This window comes from Schistocerca piceifrons, chromosome 8, assembly GCF_021461385.2.
Source record: "Schistocerca piceifrons isolate TAMUIC-IGC-003096 chromosome 8, iqSchPice1.1, whole genome shotgun sequence".
Classification (NCBI taxonomy): domain Eukaryota; kingdom Metazoa; phylum Arthropoda; class Insecta; order Orthoptera; family Acrididae; genus Schistocerca; species Schistocerca piceifrons.
The window spans coordinates 224,939,993-224,959,747 of NC_060145.1; positions in this window are offsets into that span (position 1 = coordinate 224,939,993).

The window sequence follows — 19,755 nt, forward strand, 5'->3', positions numbered from 1 at the left end:
ATAGCCTATATCACTATAAAAGAAATACAGTCAAAAGTAAAAGGAGAAAACAAGACGTCATTACAAATGGTATACTAAAGTATCAAATATTCGTTACTTTTGCCGCGGTAGGACCTCAGTTTACACACTTATAAAAGGTACTATATGGTCTGGTTCGGTGATTCACAATCACATCTTGGGCTTGACTGCTTACACAATTTGTGGAGGCTGACTGCTAGGGCAGTCGCAGGAGTGGATCTGTGGAACAAAATCAGTTTGTTTCCAATACAAGAGTAACTAACGTACGTTCTGACGTTAGCTTGAGGGAGAAATGTAGTACTTTATTGTTTAGTGGTCTAAATTTTTGAAGCGAAATGTAGTTAGCATCACATTTCGTTTCCGGTTTCTGCTGTACTATATTATTACGGTTTCGTGCCATATGCAGCAAGCAGTTGGTTACTTATTAATGGTTGTGTTGTTTTCTCTCTAACATCTGAGCCATTTTACAGCATCACAAAATAAAACGTTTAGAGCCTAGTGTGCATTAGTACTGCCGAAAATAGCACCTACTATTAAAAAAAAAAAAAGGTAGAGTCAGTGATGAACACCTCTGAATATTTAAGTGCTATGACTGAATATCGCTTGTATATAACATCTAAACACATCCACATACCTGCGTTTGTGCAGTTATATACTGCACAGATCTTCACCATTTTTCTTCATTTACCCTGGAATGTGTAGAGATTATAGATACGACTAACAAGTAAGGTATGTTTCAACTAATAAACATACAATGTTTGACCTGTGCCTTTAAATACCACAGTAGCCATTAACTTGCCGGACTCTTATCACCACAGTAGCGTTCAATCGAATGTTCAAGAACTCCACGCCTACATCATCCTCGGTGAGTCCATTTTATTTTATAATGTCTTTTCGTATAAAACACCATGGTGAAAGACGATGAAGAAAGGAGATTTCACACAGAGATATCAGTTCGATATCTCAAACATGGAATCTTTGCACCCGTATAAAATTATTTCTCAAAATACATAAGATTTCGAGCACAACCACGGTAACTTACCTGTTCGTTACCATTAAAGAAATACTCATGGCTCACAAATTTACATTCTAAGGTACATTTGTTGATGAATGAAGTTCGATGCCTGGCATTCAAGGCAAAGTGGAACCTCAAATGAGATATTTCCCTACCTAAATTATCTGCATTACTGGCCAAAATACTTGCGGTTCCTTTACTGTCACTAGTAATGTAACTTTCAGTTTAGTTTACGATCATAGTTTAATCGCTGTTCAATGCACTAAATTTATACAAATAACATATCCATTTGTTATAAATACACATGGACATTACTCTCACCTAATTTACAGCTAAAAGAACACTTATCAACGAGAATATTTTGATATTTCTACCAAAGTAAACCCCATCATTCCTATGTTTCATTTTGTCAAACATTTGATTCAGCTAAGACTGATGTCAGTGTCAGGCGAAAATTTTAGTAGCCCCATTATAGGATTTTAACTTTATGTTGTAATACAAAAGCTTCGTAAGCGTCTGCTGATAATGCTAACGTATGCTACCACACAGTGGGTGATATATGACGCTTTGCTTAAATAGCGTACTGAACAGCAATAATACACATTTGCAAGAAAAGAGTGTTTCCATGCTTTCAAAAACTTCTCAGAGCCACCCAAAAATTAGTGATCTTATGTTAGAGCATTGGCTTTGTTCTGCTGTAAGTAATAACTGGGCGCAGCTGAGTAAATATTAAGACACCCATCACGGCTGATACAATAGGCCACATAAGTGGATCAGACCAGAGCTGACCAAACGTTTCTTCTTTGGTGACTGCTATTCATACTACAAGTACTATGCTACAGTGCCGAATGGTTACCAAACCGCAAGGTTCATCTGAAGTAGAAATATCAAAGACGCAGCAAGAAGGCAGAGACATTCAACTTCGGTGACCTAGTGACTCCACATATAGCCGCTTACATGATAAAAAAAATTAATTCTGTAGCAAACCAAGGACAGATCAAGACTGTATAAACACTTGTCAATTTCAGTCAAATCTATGATAGTTTGCCTGTCACAGGCACCAAGGAGAGAGGTCTAAATTGATCCAAGTGTACATGAGTCTACGAGTCTACAATATTACGACTCTATGCATCTGTTGTGTATGACTTTGTAGATGACTGTAAGGAGAGGTGGGCTATAGAGTGGTGCACCAACTGTTGTCATAGAAAAGCTAGATAGGAGCACAAATGATTATCTAACAAGATAACGCAGTAAACTGAAGATTTACTTAAATTGTATTTCTTCAAGCGTACGAAAACACTTTACAAATCATGCAGCATGAAGTAGAGTGAAAATGTCAACAAGAATGAGATTGTCTGAACTAAGCATGATCGATATTGCCGCAACAAAGAGGCTCGAAGTGCGAGAGGGCTGTGTCGCTCCAACTGGTCGCCCTATAAACTGCGCCAGCAGACGACGCTCGTAGTCCAAAGCTGTAAGAGACGTAGTTCAGTGGGTGTGCACTATTGGGTCTGCCGGATCCGGCACGACCGCTGTCGGCGTGTAACAGAAACTTGCAATTCTGTTGCCACCTTTGATACCCCGTGGAGTGGTATCGATACGTGAAATGACAGAATGTACGTGCCTCAACCTGTCACGCTCTCTGACCTCTGCCGTTGTTAGTTGCAGTGGTACTACTGGTTCCAAACCATGTGCTGTGGACTTATCACCTTCTATCTGGGGGGGGGGAAACCGCGTGAGCCTACATCAGCTGCTGCCGATTTTTCATCCTGAATGTCTCTGGCTCTTGTCCACGACCGTGCAGTCACTCATCTGCCGCCATCTTGGCAGGAAAACTCATGCGTAACAGCCTCTGGTAGTGCTGTCCGATATTGCTGTGGTGGGCTGCCCTTACTACGCTGGATCCACTTCATCATCTCGGACACCATGGCCCGCCTCATACAAGACTATTCCACCGCCTGTAGGTACCACAGCTGCCACAGAAGGACGCTGAATCGTTTGTGTTAGGGATCTTTCTTTGCCGTTCGTTGCCTCACTTCCTCGTTGTACGACACCGCCGAACTACACTATGTGATCAAAATGGTCTGGACACCACAAAAATATATGTTCATCATATTAGGTGCATTGTGCTGCCACCTACTGGCAGGTACTCCGTATCAGCGACCTCAGCAGTCATTATAAATCGTGAGAGAGCCGAATGGGGCGCTCCGCGGAACTCAAGGACTTCGAACGTTGTCAGGTGATTGGGTGTCACTTGTGTCATACGTCTGCACGCGAGATTTTCACACTCCTAAGCATCCCTGGGTCCACTGTGTCTGATGTGATAGTGAAGTAGAAATGTGAAGGGACATGTACAACACAAAAGTGTACAGACCGACAATGTCTGTTGACTGACAGAGACCGCCGACAGTTAAAGAGGGTCGTAATGTGTAATAGGCAGACATCCATCCAGACCATCACACAGGAATTCCAAACAGCATCAGGATCCGCTGCAAATACTATGACAGTTGCCCACCCGGCTAGCCGCGCGGTATAACGCGCTAATTCCCGACAGGGAAGGTGGGCCGGTCCCCCGCACGTATCTGCCTGACAGAATTAGTGTCGAGGTCCGGTGTGCCGGCCAGCCTGTGGACGATTTTTAAGGGTCGGCGAATGCGGGCTGCTTCCCCTTATTCCGCTTCAGTTATTCTAGGTCGGAAATTGCTGCGCAAACACTGTCTCCACGTACGTGTTCACCATCATTAGTCTGCCATACAAACAGTTGGGGTTACACTCGTCTGGTATGAGACGTTCCCAGGGGGTGGGGGGTTTACTGGGGGCCGAACCGCACAATAGCGCTGGGTTCGGTGCGGGGCGGCCGTGAGGTGGGTAGACTTCTGTGGCCTGTTGTGGGGTTGCAAAGCCCTGAGGGTTGTGGCGGGACGAAGCCTCTCCGTCGTTTCTATGTCCCCGGTTTAATACACACTATGACAGTTAGGCGGGAGGTGAGGAAACTTGGATTTCATGGATGATGGATGAGAGGCTGCTCATAAGCCACACATCACACCAGTAAATGTCAAACGACGCCTCGCTTGTTATAAGGAGCGTGAACATCGGACGATTGAACATTGCAAAAACTTTGTGTGAAATGACTAATCACGGTACACAGTGTGGCGATCGAATGGCAGTGTGTGGATATGACGAATGCCCGGCGAACGTCGTCTGCCAGCGTGTGTTGTGCTAACAACAAAATTCGGTTTCGGTGGTTATATGCTGTGGTCGTGTTTTCATAGAGGGGGCTTCGACCCCCCGTTGTATAGCGTGCCACTATCACAGCACAGGCGTGCACTGATATTTTAAGCACCTTGTTGCTTCCTCACTGCTGAAGAGCAATTCGGGGATGGCGATTGCATATTTCAGCACGTTCAAGCACCTGTTCATAATGGACAGACTGTGGCGGAGTGGTTACACCACAATAACATCCCTGCAGTTGACTAACCTGCACAGAGTCCTGCCCTGAATCCTATAGAAGACCTTTGGGATGTTTTGGAACGCCGACTACGTGCCAGGCGTCACCGAAAGATATTGATACCTCTCCTCATCGCAGCACTCCGTGAAGAAATGGATAACATTCCCCAAGAAAGCTTCCGGCACCTGACTGAACGTATACCTGCAAGAGTGGAAGCTGTCATTAAGGCTAAGGGTGGGACAACATATTGAATTCCAGAATTACCAAGACAGGATGCCGCGAACCTGTAAATCATTTTCAGCCAGGTGCCCGGATACTTTTGATCACATAATGTCCACGCCGGCCACAGCACATTCCCTGTCGGCTGTGTACCGCTTACGTTGGTTCTCTGGGCATTGACACATCTGTTGTAGTACTTTGTAATAAAAGTGTGCTTTATCAGTGCTTGTTCACTGAGGACACGATGGAATCTACCAGCACCCACTGACCATCGTATTGCTACCCACTCGCTGGTGTTGAACTTCAGACATACTGACTACAGTTTGACATTGGCCGGGTAAGCGGGCACAATATGCGACATGGGGTGAGCACATATAAAATAAATAAAATAAATAAAAAAATGTTATTTTAAATATGTTAATTATTCTATCTGTATGATGATGATTGTGATTGCAATTGTATTTGCTTATCTGGAACGTGGACGTTTAATTATTCGGTATCAGAAGCTTGACAATGGCTTTTTCGTAAAGGCAATGTTACTCGTAGTTGACCGTGAAATAAAACTGAATAATCGGACTTCGTAATTAAATCGTTTCCAAAGACTCTGCGGTAGGTGCGGACTCATAATCTAAATCTCAATATTACAATAATTTGCCAGCCATGCCAATACGTCGTACAGAGGTGATTGTCTACTAAACATAAAAAAGTTACACAGTTAGTTAAATCAGATATATTCAATGAATAAGCCTACAGTTCATAATCCTACTTACTTTTATAAATATAAATTCTTTACAGAATCGAGTGCCTAGTGTGGTTGCAACTCGCAGTATTCTTCTATAAGATGAAATATGGCGGTGTGCCAGACAATAAAATAAAATACGTTCTTCTCGCACCACTTCAACCAGAGCTCTCCCTTTCTTAATCAAACATAAGAGTAACGTAATTGTGCTTTTGTTTTATCAGCGACACAGCGCTGCAGTTGTGTGCCATAGGCTTTATTTATTTGTCACTGATTATTTATTTAATTAATATTTCGCGTTTCCGAGGAAACTCACGCTCGGCATGCAAATGTGCCTTTATATTGCCCCCTGAATTGCGAGGCGAAAGGACACACCCGCAGGCGAGCAATTCACCTAAAGGCACAAGAAAATCTAAGTTATCTACAACTATTTACATGACTTACATTACACATTATACACATTATATACAAAATTTGAATGACGGGGGTGCGCCGTAAAAGTTCTAATGTTGGCAGATAGAGTGTGCGCATGCGCAGAATCGTCTGTGTAACTGCGGCACTGCCGTTATATCGTACAGTTAGATCACGCAGCACAGTATTGCAGATCATATTGTTCGTGTGCGCGCGTTTTTCAGTCGTTGCACAAAGAAAATATTCAACCAAGATTACATATGAAGACTACATTCTATGACAGGTAACTTAGTTTTAAATTTACAATATTTGTTATAACACAATACAACTTAGATTGTTGAATGTTCTTAGTTACATAGTATTGTTTTGAAATACTTCAAAGAAAAATGTCCGTATTTTTCAGGTGCGTTGACCTATACACATCGTGTCGTTATTACAGTTCATATTCATCCGCTGCACAATAATTTTTTACAGGTTAGTATCGTCGTGGTAAAGTTTTTTGATCACAGTAACATCGTTGTATAACAACGTGATTAATACATAAGCGTGTCCATTTCTCATTTCCATTATAGTCGTAGTGATGCAGTTCGTTGTGACTAAAAGCATTGCTTATTACAGTTTTGGGCAGGAAACTCAGGCACAGGTTCCAATTCACACATCTTTTTATAGAAATTAAAAGACAAAACGCTCACAGCTGCACCTGTATCTAGGATAATAGTAGTTGGAATCCCACCTACTACACCAGTAGTAGATGCTAAAACAATTTCATTTGTGTTTAAACGACATTGTGTACTGTCTTGTAAAAGTTCATCTGATATATTGTTATTGTGGTTGTATCTTATAAATAAAACAGGTAGTTTTTGTTTAGAATTACTCGGCATATCATTATTCTGTTGTTCAAGTGTGGTGTCAAATAACTGATTAACATTGAAGTCGCCCCCCAAGAATTCTTCAGCCACGACCTGGGGCAAAGTAGTGACTGTTTCTAGTTTGTTGGATTATCATTTGTACTAGGTACTGACACAGATTGAGGTTGTGCATCAGGTGTCATTTCTATTATATTCACATTCGGATATTGCCTATTATGATCTCCAAACTTTTGCGGTTGTTGTTGCTGTTGCGCATTATAACTTACCTGTCGGTCGTAAGGTATGCTCCAATTTTGACCTGGTGGCTGCTGTGGTAAAGCAGAATTTGAATGAAAGTACTGATCGTTACGAGTCCAACCTTGATGCTGTCTTGGCTCGTAGTTATTATTATTTCTATTTCTGTTTGTGTTTTTGTTATTACCTTTGTATCCGTTGTTACCGTTGTAGTTATTACCGCGGTGCCTTTTGTATGTATTGCCGCATGAAATGTTATTACTGTTGTAACTAATGTTTGTATTGGAATACGCGTGTTGATTTTGATTTCCGTACTGAGACGGCATGTGAGTTTGCTGTTTTTGTTGTACCGCGTATCCAACTGTGGGCGCGCCAGAATTGTGTTGGCAAGCCTGCATGTTTTGCATACCACTAGTGTAAACATTGTGGCTGCTGTTTTGCCGCGCGAAGCGCTGATCTTCAAGTAACATGTCAACCGAATCTAAAGCTGTTAAAAAATAATCTGAATCGTCATCCGGGATATGTAGAAGTTTTTCCTTAATGTTGAAAGGCAATTTGGCCTTCAACGCTCGGAGTATATCACGCGTTGCGACTGGTTCGTCTAAAAAATGTCCCATGTTCAAGTATTTTTCAAAATATCTGCGTAAGTTACCATTTTTACTGTTAAAAGTTTCAGGTTCTAAAATTTGTCTTCTGAGTCGCTCCTGGACGGATTGCGACCAGAATTTGTTCAGAAAAGCACGCTCAAACTCACTGTACGTGGTACATACGTCAGCTTGACTGTATGCCCAGACAGCTGCATCGCCTTGGATGTAACCGACAATATATGAAATCTTTTTCCGGTCACTCCAAGTGCGTGGAAATGCGTTACTAAAAGATTTAAGAAAAATCACCGGATGAATGGTTCGTTTTTCTGTGATAAAAATCTGAAATTGCCTGTGTTTCATTAAGCTTTCATCTTCCTTCGCATTGTGATATGGATTTATTCCACTGTAATTACTGGTATGTTCAGCTGGCGAGTAATTACGATAATGTTGCTGTGGTTTACCATGATAATAGCTTGTGTTTGTGTTTCCACATCGTGGTATGTGTTGTAGTCGTGGTGTGTTTTGTTCTTGTGTATTTGTCGTGTGCGGAATGTGTGTATCATACTCGAATGTATATTGGTTTCTGAACTGTACATTTTGACTGATATTTTCGTTACATTCAGACTGTAGTTGATCGGTGAATTGTCTCATGGGTGCAGTGACGGATTGTACTGCGTCACTGATCAGCTGTTTGTTATTAGTAATGTATTGCGCTACGGAGTCGTGCACAATTGTTGGTAAATTTTCACGTAAGCATCTATCAAAATGTTTGTCTTTGTTCTCAACCCAATCATGAAATTCTTTATTAATGTTTTGAAAATGAGCTGTGGCATCTGATTGTAAGATGTCAGTCAGGTGTTGTTCAACATTGTCAAATTTATTCTGTACGTCAGTAATTCGTTTTTCAAGATTGTCATGTACTGAAGGATATGTTTGAATTTGTTCAGTAAGAACTTCACACGTGACATTAAGGTTTTTTACTTGTGTCTGTAAAAGTGCTACGTCAGTTGTAGTCTTTTCTTGTCTCGTATTGAGCTGGGAAAATTTAGTACTGAGTTCGGTCATCTGTTTGGTCAGTGTGGCGTCTATAAGTTCCACACGCTTACATAAAGTGTCATTACCTATCTTGATTGCTATGAGATCAGATTTGATTTCGTCATTTTGTGTTTTTAACTGTTCATTTTGTGTCTCTAATTGTGCCTTTAAGGTTGCCATGTTTTCGGCATTTTGTTTCATTAGCATTTGTAACATGTCGGCAATGTTTACCGTTTGCAAGGTCTCTGCCCCCGCCGCGTCATTAGACGTGACGTCATGCATTAACATGGGCTCTGATTGAGATTTTGAAATTTTTGTAGTGGACGGCCTATCGTCAAAATTTTCGTCAACACTTGCGTCAATGTTTGATGAATCGTCACTACCGGTTGCTGTCGTAAAGTCATTTTCTAACACTTGTCTCACGTCCGAGTCGGATTGCGTCTGAATAGTACGTCCTTGCTGTTGCATTTTTGCGTATTGTTTTCTAGTTATTACCATGCCACACGTGATATATGTTTCAAGAAAATTTTTGACACTGATTTTAAAATAAAATGTAGTTGAGCATGAATCGCTCGTAGCAACAATGGCTGTCTGTTAATTTAAAAATATAAACTGAATTTGAGATTATTGGTAATGGCTGCTGGCCATGTTACATGATATCGTACAGAAGTCGGCCATATTGTACACTTGTGTATTGGTATTGTTGCATACGTTATTGTTTAGGGAAAAGTACTGAGAATGAAATTTATCACTGAAACTGTTATGCAGAAAAGAAACACTGCAGAATGTACTGAAAAGCTAATACACTGAATTATACGTCTGGTCAAGCCTGCTAATGCAAAGATGCTGCGTCTTACCTTATTTTGCTGGATGCTTCTTTGCGTCTTCCGGCAAAATTTCAGAATTGGAAAATATCTTCAGATTTTGTTATCTCTCATACATTGACGTCCTGGTCCAGAAGTTGATTTTTTACATGAAACAAAGAGAACAATGTAACAAATGACAAAATAACAAGTCCGACACGCAGTCGCCAATATAAAATAAATAAAATAAATAAAAAAATGTTATTTTAAATATGTTAATTATTCTATCTGTATGATGATGATTGTGATTGCAATTGTGCTTATCTGGAACGTGGACGTTTAATTATTCGGTATCAGACGCTTGACAATGGCTTTTTCGTAAAGGCAATGTTACTCGTAGTTAACCGTGAAATAAAACTGAATAATCGGACTTCGTAATTAAATCGTTTCCAAAGACTCTGCGGTAGGTGCGGACTCATAATCTAAATCTCAATATTACAATAATTTGCCAGCCATGCCAATACGTCGTACAGAGGTGATTGTCTACTAAACATAAAAAAGTTACACAGTTAGTTAAATCAGATATATTCAATGAATAAGCCTACAGTTCATAATCCTACTTACTTTTATAAATATAAATTCTTTACAGAATCGAGTGCCTAGTGTGGTTGCAACTCGCAGTATTCTTCTATAAGATGAAATATGGCGGTGTGCCAGACAATAAAATAAAATACGTGCTTCTCGCACCACTTCAACCAGAGCTCTCCCTTTCTTAATCAAACATAAGAGTAACGTAATTGTGCTTTTGTTTTATCAGCGACACAGCGCTGCAGTTGTGTGCCATAGGCTTTATTTATTTGTCACTGATTATTTATTTAATTAATATTTCGCGTTTCCGAGGAAACTCACGCTCGGCATGCAAATGTGCCTTTATACACAGCCTAACTGGATAAGCTGCCAGCACCAGTAACTGTGCCAAAAATATTGTTCAAAGTGCTCTGAGCACTATGGGACTTAACATCTGAGGTCATCAGTCCCCTATAACTTAGAACTACTTAAACCTAACTAACCTAACATCACACACATCCCTGCCCGAGACAGCGGTCACGCGGTCACGCGGTTCCAGACTGTAGCGCCTAGAACTGCTCGGCCTCCACGGCCGGCTGCCAAAAATAGATGCCATGACTGAATCCCAGGTAATGTCTGATTACAAGACGTGAAAAGTACCTCACCCGTGCTAAACTACTGCCAGCAGAGGTTTCTCATTCGTGTTGCGTCTGTCTGTAATCATGTAGCGTGAGAAAGTCTGTGCAGTAAGACTGAGATCAATGTGAAGACACTGAAGAAAATATAGCGAGTTATGAAACACTTTCCTGCTGGATGTAGACGAATACAGTAGCTCTGCTGGGTACATATCGTACATGAACTGCCGTACGTTATTGTGTTTCCAGTCTGGAACGGCTTTATTAAAGGAACACAGTTGGCGGGAATCCCTCGCTGACACAGCTCCTTCAGAGTTATCGACAGTAATAAAAACAGTATACTTGGAGAGGTTGAGAAACTCAGTCAATCAGTTGCAAATAAGGTTTATCGGCGCCGTTGCTCATATGAACACGTAATCACAAGCCACGCCATAGCACTGCAGCACTATAGTAATGCAAGGAACTACCAGTGATGGCCGCACTTGCAAGACGTATTTTACGTATCTTAGCAAGAAGTGTACCTAATGAAGGGTACTGCAGTAAAGCTAGCATGTCATTAGCAAATTGGCACAGCCAATGAAACCTACAGTGCCTCAGTTATCCACTGCTGGTAACTACAAATTTTTTTCGAGTAAAAAGTGTGAAAAGCTAAATCCGCGAATGTAAGAGCTAGTATTTATTTAACATGTAGCGGGTTTCCTGTTACTGACAAGCTTCTCTTCGGTAATGAATCTTCTTGTCTGTACCCGTACTGAATGTAAATTACTTTTCGCATGATGTATGATGTTAACTGCATCGCCTAAGCTCTGTCGAAAACGTCACCTTTGTGTTGAGAGAAAGAGAGAGAGAGAGGGAGGGGGGAGAAGAGGCATTGGTGTGTGCAGTGCGGTGAGACGAGGTGTGACGTCAGCGAGGATCGGTGTTGTTCGGTTATTCGCATGTCCGGAGTCCGGACAACAGTCAGAGAGCGACTGTGTGGCCAGCAAAGTCATGTGGGACCGGACACGAACGGCTTCCTCCCCAATTCAGCAGGAGAACTGCAACTGGTCAAACATTCAGCGTTGCACTACTTTGATCCTGATCCCATAGTACCGTACTCCACAATCCACCGTAGTAATTGACCATCCTCCTCGCTATAAAACGGTTTCAGGTTATCATTGATTTCAACGGGGGAAGGGGGACGGAGTCGAGGACCACGTTTGCGACCGTAGCGTGCACCTCAGCATTACGGTTTTGGTGAGTCATTATCGTTTTCTTGTGTTTACAGCCATGCTAGATGGAGAGGATGTGCGTAGCAAGGTGAAGGTGCAGTACGATAAACCGAAAGGACCTGCGGAAGCATCACAGTTTAAGGAGAATTTAAAGAATAATATTTATGGCCGGTGAAGCGCCAGAGTAGTAATTTAGCAGGTAATGAATTACCGTGTATGCAGGCAGTGTCAGATACGTGTTTCACATACCGACGTTATGAGAATGAAGCATATCAGTGCTCAGCGTACCCACTGCTTATCTCCCGTCTTAGCAGTTAGTGTCATTTTCCTTGTACCTCTGTCGGACAAAAATATGAAATCACAGCGATAACTGCATATTTGCAGGTAAATGCTGATACTAGACAAGCCTGCAGGTCGCACTGTTATGTTTGACCACGAACGGAACCTGCATGATGTTCTCGATGCGTTACAAGTGACGGTCATGATGCGAGCATTGTTCTGTGTAATTGTATGCGCATTATGTCGGAGCTCAGTACGTTCGAACTTCAGAAAATGGTACATGCTCCTAGGGTAGATGCTCCGATAATAAAGCTAGCCCAAGAGTTTGTTGTTACAATGTGCTTCATATCTATGACTTATACGCTATATAAGGAATGCGGAAAAACATCCGCTAAATCATAACACGAACGAAAGTGTGTGTTAAGTCATGGTGACAAATGGTCGTTGAAGAGGAGTGTGACGAAATATAAGAAGACGACAGATGCAAAAGTCACTGTAGAACTTAACGTTGCATTCGCAAGCCTGGTCAGCATTAAAACTATACGTCCGCATCTCGTAGGCTAGTGGCTGGCGTTGCTGCCTCTGGATTACGGTGTCCCGGGTTCGATCCCCGGTCGGATTGGGAATTTTCTCTGCCCAGGGACTGGGTATTTGTAATGTCTTCATCATTTCATCATCATCATTCGTGTCAGTGGCTACAGTGGATTGTGTCGAAATAGGATTCTGTAAAAATTAGGACTTTGTACGGGCGCTGATGACAACGCAATTAAGCGCTCCACAAACCGAACATCATCACCAAAACTACACGAAGGGAATTCCAGAAGCAGGAAATTGAGGGCTGGACTCCCAAAACCAAAATGACCGTAACAGGAAAACGTGGTGCCGAAGTCATAAAACCTGTAGTGTAGAGCTATGGAAGAATGTCATTTGGTCAGAAAAGTACTGTTTCACATTGTTTACATCTTTTGACAGCGCTTCCGTCTCAAGAGTGAAACATGGTGGGGCTTCGGTGATGATTTAGACCGCCATATCGTGGTATTCCATGGTCCTCATGGTTGCTCTGCAAGGCCACATTCATACTGGTATTATGTGATCAGCCGGTACGGTTGAGACAAAAGCTTTAGTCAGTATACCAGTTCATTATGTTTATCCTAGTGCTGCCACTGTAGTGGCTCCTTTTTCGGATATACCAACTCAGGATGTGTCAGCGTTTATAATCTGGAAGATGGTGCTCGTCTGTGTAATGGACTCATGACTACCGTTTCCATATGGCTGAGTTCGGATTAGCGGTCGAAACAAAGAGGTAAGTCACGTATCATAAACGGTTAAAAAAGGCTTGTACGCTTGAGCAAATTATCAGCGGTAGCTCAAACAGAATATTGATAGATTCCTCAGGGAACATTTTAACAGGGTCTTACAGAGACGAATCGAGTCGGTAGACGTATTTTTCGATGGAATCAGAAAAACCACTGCATAAACCCATCAGCTGACGCAAAATGACAAGATATTTTTGCAAGGGAGTGGACACAAGGCGCTAGTTGTATTTTTTTATTTGGCTTCCATTTGATATATCGAGCAGAATACAAGTGGTAAATCCAAAGGATATGGCTGTTGCCGTTAAGATTGCTACGCAGCGCGAGGAAGCGGACTTAGCGACTCGGGAACAAGATAGGCGGAATGTTCTATCCACAGAGGTATAATACTATAGGTGTGGACGAACAGATCTTACGAATGTCGAGTAGCGGGGTATCGAATGCGTGAAATCAGAAAGCAAAGTGAACGGTGACGTAATAAGAACTCGTTAAACGCCAACAGGAACTGATCAACAGCTGGACAGCGTTCCCAGCAAAGCAGAATGCTCAAAAGGAACATAGAGCAGTTGTTTCGTGGACACAGGGGCTCTTGAGCAGGTAATTAAACTGTACTTCCAGGGTAGAAATAGACAGAAGTCGCCACGATACAGATTACGTGGAATAGGGAAGAATGTGGCGTCACTGGGACCACCATTGTTGCTCCATTGGACCAATGAATTTTCAGGAATGCGTGTAAGCATAACACCGGGTCGTCGAGGGATACTACACAAACCTAGGACTTCATTTTCTGAATGATCTTTCCCGTCTGAATTGATCTTTCCCAGTATACTATAGAACTCTTTGGGGCGCTTGTTCCAGCAGGGAACGACAGATGAAAGTGTGAAATCGTTGAAGGTTAGCCGGTCAAGAAGTCCGAACCGAGTAAACTGCACACACATTCATTAACGCTCAATAATTTTCGTGTCCTGGGAACTGTAGGATATTTACTTTGGGTGAGTGTGGTCTACGAGTAGGATCTGTAACAAGTGATCAAGACGTACTGGTTGCCGGGTTCGAACCAAGCAGTGTTTTAATTTTGAATAAAAATAATAGGCAATGGCGGCCAAGGACTTCCACTATAAGGAGTCCTACTTGAACAGTCAACGGCGTTGTCGAAGAGAGCTGAGATGTGGACAGAGGTTCACGGTACTGTTCTCTCATTGGAGTGGGAAACTCCCATAAAAAGGCGAAGAATCAGCAAAAATCAATGGCATGAGGGTGCAGAAGGCAATGAAAAAACACTGCACTAATGACACATGATGTATCCACAGTCCATCCGGCAAGTAATAGGAAAAGGGTCTTATTCGTCTCTCTATTGGCCAAATATTCCGAATTATACCCACGCTCTGTTTTCTGGGAGGGGACAGCAAAGGGTGAGGTGGCCAGGGAAGAAAGAGGGAATAACCAACGATTGGATGATATTCTACTAGGCGGAGCATGGAATCTCGCAAGATTGAAGGTAGCAGGATGCAGGAAAATCTGAAAAACGAAATGCAGGTTCTATACCTAAATACTATGGGGGCAGTGAAATGGAAAGAAGATAGGGATGTATAGTCAGATGAATGCAGAACAATATCAACAGCAGCAGAAAATTGTATAATGGAGCAGAATTGTTTATGAATAGGGAAGTGTTGCAGGGAGCGGGTCACTGTGAACAGTTCAGTTATAGGGTTGTTGTCATCAGATTCGACAGCAAACCAATGCCGTCAATGATAGTTTATATATAAATGCCAACTTAGCAAGCAGAATATGAAGAGGTACAGAATGTGTATGGGGATACTGAACGGGTAATTCACTGTGTAAGTGGACACGAATACCTAACAAAAGGGAGGATTGGAGCCCGGTTGTAGGGAAAAGAGTGGTAGACGACGTTACTGCAGTATATGCACTAGGCAGTAGGAAAAAGAGAGGAAAAAGTCTAACTGAGTTAGCAATATCAGATGTTAATACTAGCGAATACTCTGTTCAATAATCAAAAAAGGAGGAAGTGTACTTGGCAACACAAGCAGACGCCGGAAATTCCTTCTGGATTACATTATGATCAGATACAGATAAGAAATCCAATACTCGAATTAAGGCGTACCCTAGTGCAGATACATACTAAGATTAAAATTTAGTAATGACGAACAATTGACAGAAGTTCAAGAGAATTAGTGTGAAAAGAAGTGTGATACTGAAGCACTGGGAAAAGAAGAGACACGCATTTGATATTCACTACGGATATGGGTATTGCGATAAGGAATACCAGTGTAGACAGTTCACTTGACGAGAAGTGGACGTTCTTGAGAGTGGAATGACAGATGTGGAAGAGATCAGGACAATTACAAGGAACGTAATTCCTAAGAAACTTTGCGTTACTGAAGAAATACTTCCATTGGTAGCCGGAAAAAGAAAGTACAAAAATGTTCAAGAGAGGTCAGAAATACAGCAATATATATCCGTTAGGAAAAAAAAATAGAAAGTGCTAGAGTCAGAATTTAAAAGAGGTTTGGATGATTTGAGATCAAATAAAGCAGAAGGGATAGATAACATACCTTCAGAATTTCTAAAATCATTGTGTGAAGTCGCAACCAAATTAACTCAAGTTGGTGCGTGGTATCAATTAGACTGTCGACGTACTATCAGTCTTCTATCATCTATACAATTTCGAAGTTAGCAAATACGGATAAGTTCGAGAACTACCGCACAATCAGATTAAAAGCTCATGCATTGAAGCTGCTGAGAATAATATTATACTGAAGAATGGAAAAGAAAACAGGATCTGTTGGATGTCGATATATTTGACTTTAGAAAAGGTAAACGCACGAGAGACAAAGTTCTGAATTTGTTCTTGATAACGGAAGCAAGACTGAATAAATTAAAGACACGCTCATAGAATCTGTTGACCTGGAAAAAAATTTTCGCTACTGAAAATTTGTGTAATATGTTCGCAGTACTGAAAAAGACAGGAGTATGCTATTGGGTAAGACGTGTAATAAACGCGGTGTCCATAATTAAAGTTCCAGATTCAAATCGGTGTAGAGACAGAACCACGGCTCAGAATGACATCAATTTGAACAGCATACACTGAAGTGAAAAATGTCATGGGAGTCCTACTAATACCATGTCGGGAATAATTTTTCCCGGCGTAGTGCAGCAACCCGACGTGGCATTCAAATTCAAATGGCTCTAAGCACTATGGGACTTAACATCTGATGTCATCAGTCCCGTATACTTAGAACTACTTAAACCTAACTAACCTAAGGACATCACACACATCCATGCCCGAGGCAGGATTCGAACCTGCGACCGTATTGGCAGCGTGGTTCCGGACTGAAGGGCCTAGAACCACTCGGCCACAGTGGCCGGCGACGTGGCATTGATTCAACAGCTCGTTGGAAGCCCCCTGTAGAAATATTCAGCAATGCTGCCTTTATAGCCATCCCTAATTGCGAAAGTGATGGCAATGAAGGATTTTGTGCACGAACTGACCACTCGTTTGTGTCCCATGAATATTCAATGGGATACATGTTGGGCGATCTCGATCTGTCCGGAATGTTCTTCAAACTAGTAGCAAACAGTTGTGGCCCGGTGACATGATGTGTTGTCATCCATAAAAATTACATCATTGTTTGGAGCATGAAGTCCATGTAGTTTAACATAATCATTTCCAGTCAACGATCGGTTCAGTTGGAGCACAGGACCCAGACCATTCCATGGAAATACATTCTAAACCATTATGGAGCCACTACCAACATGCACAGTGCTTTGTTGACAACCTCGGCTCATGGCTTCGATGGGATCTGCACCACACTCGAACCCTACCATCAGCTCCTACCTACTGAAATCATGGCTCTTTGGCCATGATTTTCCAGTCGGCTAGGATCCAACCGATATGTTTGTAAGTGCAGGAGAATCACTGCATACGTAGTCCTGCTGTTAGTGAAGGCACTCATGTCGGTTGTCTGCTGCCATAGCCCACTGACGCCACATTCCGCCCCACTGTCCTAACGGATACGTTCGGTGTACGTCCCACACTGATTTCTGCGGTTATTTCACGCAGTCTTACTTGTCTGTTAGCACTGACACCTAATCGCGAGAGCCGGTAACGATTTACAAAATGGCTTGTCCTACGCGTCTAGCTCAAAACACCGTTCCACGTTCAGACTTTTAATTCCCGTCGTGCTGCCATATCCACTTCGGAAACCCTTTCACATGAATCTCCTGAGCGCAAATGACAGCTCCGCGGAAGCACCGCCATTTTATTCCTTGTGTTGCGATACTACCGCCATCTGTATATGTGTGTACCGTCAAAGTACGACTTTTGTCCGCAGGGGGAAAAGCCACGAAAAAATAAGATAACGAAAATTTGAATAATAAATTGCACTGTATCCGTCAAAATATGCACATCTCAAACAAGCGTCACACGGCTGTTCCTCAGTTTGCGTCCGAGGCGCCCAGCATGACTGTCTCACTGAAGAATAGCGCGCTGCCGGTAAAGCTCTTTTCCAAGAACGGTGGCTTCACGTCATAGACCTTCGGAAGTTCCGGACACTCAAGAATATGAAAAAAGGCATTGGTCTAGTGTCAGCTGTGGGTATGGAAAAATTTTTACAAAATTCTAAAAGACATATCCTTTTGATGTGCAACGTGGCAAATGGAGGAAAGTTGATCCGACGTCGGTCGAAGATGTGGCCGCTGCGTTGCAATCTTCAAGTACATATCAATACTCAGAATTGCGGAATATGGACAAACTAAGATCTGCACGCTTATCAACAGGTAGCACTTTGTTCTGGAAATGTGTTTCTGTGGTGCGCGCTGACGGCAGCGTTTATCGTGGGGCCGTATTTTTTCGAGGAGATAAGTCCTGCGGCTTTTGGTACCTGTATTGTCACTGTAAATGTTATGAGAGTCTTTTGCACACTAACGTCATTTCTGTGGTGTCACCGCCAGACACCGCACTTGCTAGGTGGTAGTTTTAAATCGGCCGCGGTCCATTAGTACATGTCGGACCCGCGTGTCGCCACTGTCAGTGATCGCAGACCGAGCGCCACCACAAGGCAGGTCTCGAGAGACTTACTAGCACTCGCCCCAGTTGTACGGAGGACTTTGATAGCGACTACACGGACGAAGACTCGCTCATTTGCAGAGCAGCTAGTTAGAATAGCCTTCAGCTAAGTCCATGGCTACGACCTAGCAAGGCGCCATTAGCCTTACATAGCTGGTATCTAAAGAGTCTCACTTGTATCATCAAGAACGCTGTATACAAATGATGGATTAAAGTTAAGTATTCCAGCAGCTACGTACTTTTCTTTATAACATTCATTACGTATCCTGTTTCAGACCTCACGCCACCCTGCGTGAGTTAGCGCGTGCATCTTGGCCGCCTCTTTCTATTAGTGTACGTAGTGTTGGCAAGTCTGCCGACACTACAATTTCAGCCATGAAATAGCGTTGATGTGTGAGTAGTCCCCCCCCCCCCCATAAACACACACACTACACAGCCAGTGAAGCGGCTGTCGCGGAGGCATTACTGATATCACTTGATCTTCATCAGTATGACTTCCGGCTGATGGGTTATCTGAAAAACGTTGTGCTTACTGCTTCAATTACGAAGGTATCTGAACTGAAGAAACACACTGTGCAACGCATTCTGAACGTTGTTCCCGAGACACTCCAATCTGTTCTGGTACTATCACGTGCAAAAGTATCCGAACGACCTGAATTGTGATCCGCCTGATTTCATGCAACCAACATAACGTAGCTGTCTAGCGGGTCCTCTAATCGCTTTGCGGTACAATCGTCCGACTATACAAAATGGATACGACGAGAGACCACTAGACAACACTCTTCTTTAAGGGAATCAGTGCGATGTAACATCACACCATGATACTGCAAAAACTAGAAAAACGCGTAATTAGAGACGAGTTAATCCCTAACGTTTGTACAGGTTTCAATGATTTTCTAAAGCGTTACCAAGTCATTACAATATGAAACAACTAACTATGGCACATAAACTATGTAGAAATCCTTAAACAAAGTAAATGTTTGTATGAACAAGATATTCTGAGACAATACCTGGACTAATAAAGGTCTATGGTAGTTCCAAGTATTTTTCCTTTGTATAAGGTTTTCCCGCACCTGGTAAATGTACCAGTGACGACTGGTTTTTGCATAATCTGGTTGTTAAAGGACCTAGTTAAAGAAAACGTGATAAAAAGCTGTAAGCGCTCTGTAGAAACAGCAACATTAATGGAGTATAATCAGTAACGTCTCTGTATTAATTATTCATGAAGAATTATTTGCCCACATGTTTGGACTATAAATGAAATGACGATATTTTTTTTTCTCAAT